Source organism: Engraulis encrasicolus, chromosome 11 (genome assembly GCF_034702125.1).
Source record: "Engraulis encrasicolus isolate BLACKSEA-1 chromosome 11, IST_EnEncr_1.0, whole genome shotgun sequence".
Classification (NCBI taxonomy): Eukaryota; Metazoa; Chordata; class Actinopteri; order Clupeiformes; family Engraulidae; genus Engraulis; species Engraulis encrasicolus.
Window position 1 is genome coordinate 5550315 of NC_085867.1, and position 9130 is coordinate 5559444.

Genomic DNA, 9130 nt, shown 5'->3' on the forward strand with positions numbered 1-9130 from the left:
CCCGCGATAGTTTGACACCATATGACATGTCACCTCGTCGAAGCAACGACACCGAAATTTTGAAGTTTGACAGGAAATCTAACCGTCATGCGACTTTTTGAGCCAGAATGCATTGCTGTCTACACAGAGAAAAATAGAGGTACACAGGAGGTACAATACTGCATCTATAGGTACAAAATGGTTCCTTTCAGTTTTCTGTACCTCAAAGGGTACTGGACAGACCCCTTAAGATACCCTATTGTACTTCAGAGGGTACATGCATCAGTAGAGGACACATTTGTACCCGGGGGTACACACACCAGTTGTTGGATACATGTCAGTTTAATGAAAGGGGGCGGGACTCTGACGCTCAACGTCAAGTACGTCTACTTGTAAAAAAAAAAATATCTTGGACCACGTGCCGAGAAGACAGCTGAGATGTTGGTGAAATTCAAGCTCTTTGTGAGGTAAGTTCATTTATTTTCGATGTTTCATTCATAATTTTAAGACAATGCTAAATGTAGGCCTACATTGAATAACGAATTTGGCATCAGACCAAACCTCTGCTAACATGCTGTTCTGAAAGGCCACTACTGTATAACTATGCTAACTTTGCCAGAGGTTATTTCACAACTTACTCACTTGGAAACCTCTAACTTTTGTTAGAAACGAACTCCTTTACAATATATATTTGCTCTGAAGTAGCTATAAAACTTGTCCAGTTGTGCCAAACAGCCATGCCAGAGTCAAGAAGTAGCTAAAAGTCCGCTAGCAACATCTAGCTAAAATGGGTAATATCTGGTCCGCTAGCAAAGTTAGCTAAAGTCTAACGGTTAAATCATGTCAACTTTGTTGAGGGATGTTTGAAGTAGCCTGAGGAATTATTCATAACTGATTATTGGTTTCTTGTTAGAAACAAACTCATTTTGAATATAATTTTGCTCTGAAGTAAGCTTAGATACAACATGTCCAGTTCATATTGTAGGCTTAGCGCCAAGGCAAAACAGTCATGCCAGAATGAAGAGCTAGCTTAATGTCCGCTAGCAACATTAGCTAGCTAAACGGTTAATTCATGTTCACTTTGACGAGGGATGTTTGAAATAGCCTGAGGTAGGTATTATCTATTGTTGTTGGTTTTTGGTTATTAGTAGAAACGAACTCCTTTTGAGTATAATAAAGGAGTGTATAGCTAAAGTCTGAGTATAGCTAAAGTCTTTTAGCTAAGAAGTCTGAAGGAGCCATATGCCTGCCTTTTCTTGTTAGAAACTAACTCCTTTTGTATATACACTTAATCTGAAGTATGTTTTAACACCTGTGCCTTTCCCTGTTCGTGGTGTAAATAAAGTGGGCAAAGAAACACATATTGAACTTGTAATTGTGCACACAGTGTGCTGTTTTGTCCCATTCTGTTAATGCCTACAATTCTGTGCCTCTTCTCTGAGGAGAAATCACTGTCAGAGCCATAAGATCGTGTTTGCACTTCTTTAAATAGACATTCACTTTACCAGATTTCTCTTGAAATAGTGAACACACAGATGTGTAGGCTGCTTAATTCTTGGCTTTATGAAAGATGCTTAATTTGTCTATGGTTGCTGCAATGAATATTTAGATTTCTTTGCGCATCCTTTTTGGATCTATTAGTAGGTGGTTTAGAGGTCTTAACAAGTAGGCTGCATCAGATTTCATTTCAAGTGATGAGTAAAATATCCAGACAGATAATCTGCTCTTTTGCCCTCCAGCTTTGCACACTGTTATGAATTCTTTGAGCCAGTGGGGGTCAATCCGTTTGAGAAAATGTTCAATGATTAAAAAAACAAAACAAAAAAAACATTTTATATGTATAGAAATGTATCTCATGGATGTTTCATATTGTAGGCCTATTGTAAAATCATGGTGGCGTTATCATTTTTCATACTTTATTATCTTGTAATAATTAGGCCTTGTAGAGACTTTTAGATGCATACTCATGTTCATGTTTTGTGCTGTCATGCTTTGCAGTTGACTGAGAAGATTGCTGAAGGATCTTACATGGAAGCTGGCTGATTATATTGAGTGATTCCTTTGGTGTGGTGTACCTCAGAGAAATAAACACTGTGGCAAGAGGTGAGTTTTAAGTTAATAAATTCACACAAAGCCAATCCATGTATTTTTGAAATGTCATATTTCTAACATGCTATGCATTTCATGCTGACAATAGGAGATGCATACTAATGTTGTGTGTTATTTATATTTTTTATATTAATGCAGCTGAGAAGATGACCAAGATATCCTTATGGCTGGATGGTAGCTCTCTGGTCGTTCTTGAGCCCCCTTGATGGACCATGTCTGCAAATGCTTTGACGGAATTTCTAAAGGTTAGCAACCATTCACAAATTTACACCTCATGTATGTGTTTCAAATGCCAAATGTCTTAACAGTTTGAATCACACACTGTTAATCAGAGATGCATCCTGTTTATGTTGTGTGTTATTTTGAGAGGATGGTTAAGGAATGATGGCAGCTGCCTGGTTACAGTACATTGATCCCCTTAGTAGCACCATGTCTAAAAATGCTGAGAAAAATCAGCATGTAAGCAAATATTAACGAATCTGCACCAAAATGCGTGTTTCAAATGTCTACTCTCTAACAGTCTGAATAACACATTCAAATATGACATGACCAACTGTTATGTGCCCGGAGCGGCAGTTTACAAACTCACCCTTGGTGCCTTCTGCTGTTAGGCCAATGACATTGTGACAAAGCACACAAGTGAACACTGCACACAATGACATTGCATTCACCACATTGCTGTTTCACAGAAGATATTGATATTTTTTTTAAGATTACAAGTATCCTTTGTCCAAGTCCCACCACCCTTGCATTACAGTTGCTTGGATTCGCGTTGTCAAAAACTGTCAGACCTCTTGTGCTATGATGATTGGTCAATCAACACTCTAGGCCGGGCCTTAGCCAGAGGTCAATTCTATATGTGTTCATGCAGTTTTGATGCCCTCCATGATTGTCTACAATATAATGTAAATAGCTGTGTGTGTCCAAGCTTTTGGCCTATAATCTTAGTTGTTAATATATTATTGTTTGTATGTGTCCCCACCCCAGGCCATTGACACCAGAGCTGGAATTATCCTCCTGCCAAGACTATTCCAGGAGAAGGCCGAGAACCTGATTTTATGGGAGAGGTAAACACGAGCTGAATATTTAACATTTGTCAAATGATTTTAGTTTGGTTTAATTGTATGAATTGCATTTGATTTAATTGCATCATTTTTCATTTACAATCTGTCATGTAGGGCGAGCCAAACACCCCTTACCCAACTATCAGCATGAAGGCACAGGACTGGAGAGCTACGATTGCCGGGAATGCTGAAAGTATCGTTGTAGTTGACAGGCTTCGAGTGTGTTCCCTGATTGGTGTTGAAGAGGCATTCATCGCGACATTCTGTATGTATTTTGTTTACAACATGGACCAACAGAACCTTTACACAAATGGATTAAGCACATCGGACTTTTACATGCCCATGAACCTGTGGACTGAAACTGTGAATCGTCTTTTTCAAAGTACCATTCCTTCAGCGTGTTTACAGGCAACACACAAGCAGCCTTTTCCTTTATTTTCAGAATTCATGCTGCCCGTTCACTAATGTCACCTTTTTCATGAATACTTACCACCAGCATCAAATTCTAAGTATTCATTATATCTGGAAAAATTGCACTTTTCATTCATGAAAAGGGGGATCTTCTAATGGTCCGCCATTTTGAATTTCCAGAAATAGCCATTTTTAGCTGCAAAAATGACTCTACTTGGACCATACTGGAAACTATTTGTTTATTACTTTGTAAACTTCCATGTAAAGATCAAATTTGGCAAAAGGCAGCCCAGTTTCAATGAGCAGCATAGTTGCAGTACCTTTTTTGACCATTTCCTGCACAGTGTCCCTTTAAGCCAAGGAGATGAATTAGATGAGTAAACAGAAATTTCCAAAAAGTTACATTGTCTTTATGTAGTAGGCATCAATTCATAGCCTGGTTCTCACCAAACATTACCTGTGTAGCTCCGGATCCCCCTTGTGGAGCTGGTACACTGCGGTTAACATGCTGGTTTCGAGTTAGAAAACAAACAGAGCATTTATTGCTTCAATATCATGACCACTTGCATTGAGGAGTCACAGGACAGATTATAGACTATATTGACTCTGTTTAGAGACAAACAGAGAACATTTTTGAAGAAATGTGTTGGTTGAGAGGCTGATATTGAAGCAATAAATGCTCCGTCTATTTTCTGGCTGGATACCAGCATGGTAGTGGCAGTGTACCAGACGGTAGTGTGGGTAGCTCTGATCCACTAGGCGGCTCTGGAGCTATACACACATACCGTCCGGTGAGAACCAGGCTAATCAATTCAACCTAATGTGTGAATTTAAGAGGTCATACAGGAAAAGTGTAAATATACCATTTTTAGCACTTCCATTAGATTCACAAAACACTTTAAAGGGACATGATGTATTTCAATATGTCTTTTGAGGATGAAGTACTTCTGTGCGTCTCAAAATTGAATGTAAATAATGTAAAATATGATCTTGAAGATGTTCATGACTGTCAAATGACAGAGGATGCAAAATCCTTCTGCATAGCACCGAACATGTATGTATCTATGTACATTGTACATTAAGTATGTATTTCAACTTGCAAAACAATGGGATTTCCTCAGCATATTTCACACCTTAACCCATTGTGTCCTGGAGACACATACACAGGTTTTTCATGATTTTGAGATTTTAGCTGCTTTATTAAATATGTGGGTATGGTAGAGCTGAATGAACACATTGCAATGCAAGGGGAGGGTCTTGGCTTTCAAATGTAACTCATTTCATGTTTGTATGTGCTTCGGAGGCTGAGATATTTAGGATTTAATAGGAAGAGGGCATCCTTTCCCAAAAAGGGCTTAGGACAAAATGGGTTAAGCATCAATATTTCAAGGAACTTGTGAAAGTTAACAGAAATTTCTGAAATGTTACATTGTCTTTATTCTGTAGACATCAGTTCAAGCGGTGCTTTGGTTTTCAAACTGTGTGAATTTTAGAGGTCATATACAGTAAAAATGCACCATTTTCAGCACTTCAATTGGATTCGCAAAACACTTTGAAGAAGCCACAAATCTTCTCACATAACACCCAACATGTATCTACATTAACATCTTCAAGACCATATTGAACATTATTTACAGTCATTAAGTTTGAAGAAAAACGTATGGCTTGAATTGATGTCTACTATATAAAGACAATGTAACATTTTGGAAGTTTCTGTTAGCTCTTCGAACTCTTCGAACTTCTAACTGAATTAGATTTCCATCCCGTGGATGTCTATTCTACGTGTATTAATGATTGTATGTTGCTATGAAATATTTTGTCCTAGTTTGCTATGGATTTTTTTTTTCTATGATCACTTTTTTAACATTTCCATTTGGTGATTGATAATATCTATTTTATTGATGGTTGTCTGCATGTTGCTATGAAGCACTTTGTTTCATAAGTTGTATGTTGCTGTGAAATATTTTGTGCTCTTTGTTTTGAAATGTGATTTTTTTTCTATCATCACTTTTTAAAACATTTCCTTTGGTGATATTTTGCTTAATAAATGATTGTGCAGAGATTGTATACCTGTTGACTTGTGCATTTATTTCAGCAATACTACCTGTACCTCAGAAAAATGGAAGTACCATTGCGTACCCAAGTCGGTACAAATGCTTGTCGCACCGGCGGTACCCTCTTGAAGAACAATTCTGTACCTTCCTTTTCAAGTACACTTTTGTACCCTATTAATTTGTACCATTTAAGTACACTTCTGTACCTTAAAAGGACAGAAAAGTACCTCTTGAGGGTGCCACATGGTTATGGTGGTTTAAGGTACATTTCTGTCACAATGGTTACACAAATGTACCTTAAAGGGTACAAATGAATGGAGTACAAAAATGTACTTGCATATGCAGGTACAGAATTGTTCTTCAAGATGGTACTGCCGGTGCGACAAGCATTTGTACCGACTTAGGTAAACAATGGTACCTTTATTTTTCTGTGTCTAAATGCGGATGGGTGGTTGACGTTCAAGGGCGTAACGCAAAAAAAAAAAAAAAAGTTTTTCAAATTCCTGAAAAAAATGATGGATAAAAATTCGAAAAAAAATGAAAAAAATAAAGCACTTAGTGGTCTGTGGAATTTCACCTTATTTTTTGCCATTTTTGGGAAAATGTGTCCCGCATCAAGACATTGCATAGGCATGTCACACCGCAGGAAAATGGAGTCACACCACAGGGAATTCACTGCATTATGGCCATTTTAATCATTTTGTATACATTTTTTTTTTTTTATCATTATTTTTATTAATTTTAACAACATACAGAACAAGACTCGGCTCACACATACTTAAATACACATACAGACAGAAAGTTGGCTCAGTATTCCTTGGACGACATCAAACAGAGGGAAAAGAAACAAACAAAAAATATTGATAGAGCAATACAATAAAACTGGATACAAGTCCTTTTTTTGTAATTATTGTCACATGAAGCCTCTGATCAGTATGGTTTCAATGTTTATGCCTATGAAGGACATAAACGGTTCCCAGATTCTGCGAAATATATTGTCCTTTTCATGTAGTTTGCATGTCAAATAGTCCAGTGATACATACTGTATTATAACATTATGCCATTGTGTCCTTGAAGGGGCGTTATCAGAAATCCAATTTAACAAAATGCATTTTCTAGCACAGAAAAATAGCATTCTACACAGTTTCCCCTTATATTTGTCACTGACAGAGCAATTTGAAATACCAAGTAGCATACAGAGTGGGTCAAAATCTAGTGGTGTACCCAACATTGTGCTTACATCACGCTCCACCATCCTCCAGAAGTGTTTAATCTTTCGACACGACCATAAGCAGTGGGTCAGGGTTCCAATCTCTGTTTTACACTTGGGACAATGAGGAGAAAGATTACTATTGAACTTATGACGTTGAGAGGGGGATATGTGAGCTCTATGTAAGATTTTAAGCTGAATGGCTTTCACTTTGTTACAGATACTTAAAGATCTCACATTTTCCCACGCCTCATCCCATTCATCATCTGTAATCTCTACACCAAGTTCACTTTCCCATTTCACCTTAAGGTGTAAAGTACCTTTCATAGCATATTCTTTAAGAATTCTATAGAAGAAACCAATGGAATGTCCAATCTGTAGTGAAAATACATTACGCTCAATGCGGGAACTGCTTTGGTCAGAGAGAAGTGTTGTATCCTTTTTGATGAAATTTCTTATTTGAAGGTAACGGAAAAAGTCCTGGTTTGAAATATCAAACTTAGCTCTGAGCTGCTCAAAGGACATTAGAGTGTGTCCATCAAATAAATCACGTAATCGGGAGATCCCTTTAGTCTTCCAGATTTGAAAGCCAGGGTCAGTGACACCTGGTGGAAAATCTGTGTTGTGGCATATTGGTGTAAACACAGAAGTGAGTTTATGTCTGCCCTCTAATCTTCTAACTGCCTGCCAAGCTTTGACAGTATGGATTGTGATCGGGTTATGACATGTAGCCCTCAAAGACTTTCTTATAAATAATAGATTTGGGAGTGGTAGATTTGACATAGAACTCTCTATATCCAACCAAATGGACATAGGATCACTGCGTTTCCAATCAGTGATGTAGCGGAGATGTGCGCTGAGCTGGTATTTCTTAATGTCGGGTAAGTCAAGGCCCCCTTCTGAAGAAGGGAGGCATAGAGTTGCTAGGCTAAGGCGGGGTTTTTTCTTTGCCCATATGAAGGAGCTAAACCAGCTTTTTAGGCTTTTTAAAGTTTTGTGAGATAGGAGAACTGGAATCATCTGAATGGGGTAAAGCAACCGAGGCAAAACATTCATTTTCAGGAGAGCCACACGTCCAAGCCAAGAGATGGGCAATGTATTCCATCTCTCAAGATCCAATCTAATTCGTTCAAGCAGAGGGGGGAAATTAGCTTTATACATTTTATCAAAGTCAGGGGTGATGTGTATTCCTAGATAAACAAAGCCAGATGGAGACCACTTGAATGGGAATTGGTAAGGGGGATTTGGTTGATGTAACAGGCTACCCAGGGGCATTGCTTCAGATTTGTCTAAATTGATTTTATATCCTGAAAATTCGCTGAATTTAGTGATGATGTTTAGCAGATTAGGAGTGGAAATCTCAGGGTCAGTCAAGAAGATAAGAACATCATCAGCATATAGGGTTATCTTATGCTGCCTATCACCTATAGATAATCCATGTATGCCTTCATTCCTCCTGACCGCTTCAGCTAGGGGCTCAATAACAAGAGCAAACAAGAGGGGAGATAAGGGACACCCCTGCCTGGTGCCTCTTTGAATGGCAAAGTTGGAGGATCGTAGACCATTAGTAAGGACAGAAGAAAGAGGATTATTGTAAAGTAAACGAACCCAGTTGATAAAATTGACACCTAGACCAAATTTTTCTAAGACATGAAAGAGGAAGGGCATCTCGACGCGGTCGAAAGCCTTCTGAGCGTCGAGGGAGACAACCACGCCATCTATTGACTGTTTATGGAACTTCTGGATTGTGTTCAACAATCTACGCATGTTGTTACAGGAATTACGGCCTTTAATGAAGCCAGTTTGGTCTTCATTAATAAGAACAGGGAGTAAGTCTTCCAGTCGTGTTGCTAATATTTTAGAGAGAATTTTTAAATCTACATTCAGTAAAGATATTGGCCTATAAGAGGCGCATTGCTCTGGTTCTTTCCCTTTCTTTAAAATTAAAGAAATATTGGCTTCCCTCAAAGATGATGGCAGGATGCCCTTTTCTAATGAGTCTGTCAGCATATTCAGTAGAGGTTCAATCAGAAGGCCCTGAAATTCTTTATAAAACTCACTACTCAACCCATCAGGTCCAGGCGCCTTCCCAGAGGGCAATGCATTGATTGCGATCATCACTTCCTCTTTAGTTATGGGAGCATTAATTTTTGTCCTCTGATCATCTGTTAGCTGTGGAAAGTCGAGCGAGGAAAAGAATGTGTCCATTAATCCTGAGCTATCTTGCTGTAGATCTGATCGATACAGATTTTCATAAAAAAATTTGAAAGCGCTATTTATAGCAACATGGTCAAATACTTGCT

The 9130-nt window shown here is 38.3% G+C and overlaps 1 long non-coding RNA gene across 1 annotated transcript; it reads left to right on the forward strand.

The window, feature by feature from the left end:
• The first annotated feature begins 410 nt into the window (after window positions 1-410).
• On the forward strand, window positions 411-3444 carry LOC134458745 (uncharacterized). Its single transcript, XR_010036621.1, has 5 exons — window positions 411-446; window positions 1978-2082; window positions 2227-2333; window positions 3076-3155; window positions 3267-3444. It is a non-coding gene; the product is annotated as an uncharacterized LOC134458745 (long non-coding RNA).
• Window positions 3445-9130: the final 5686 nt, after the last annotated feature.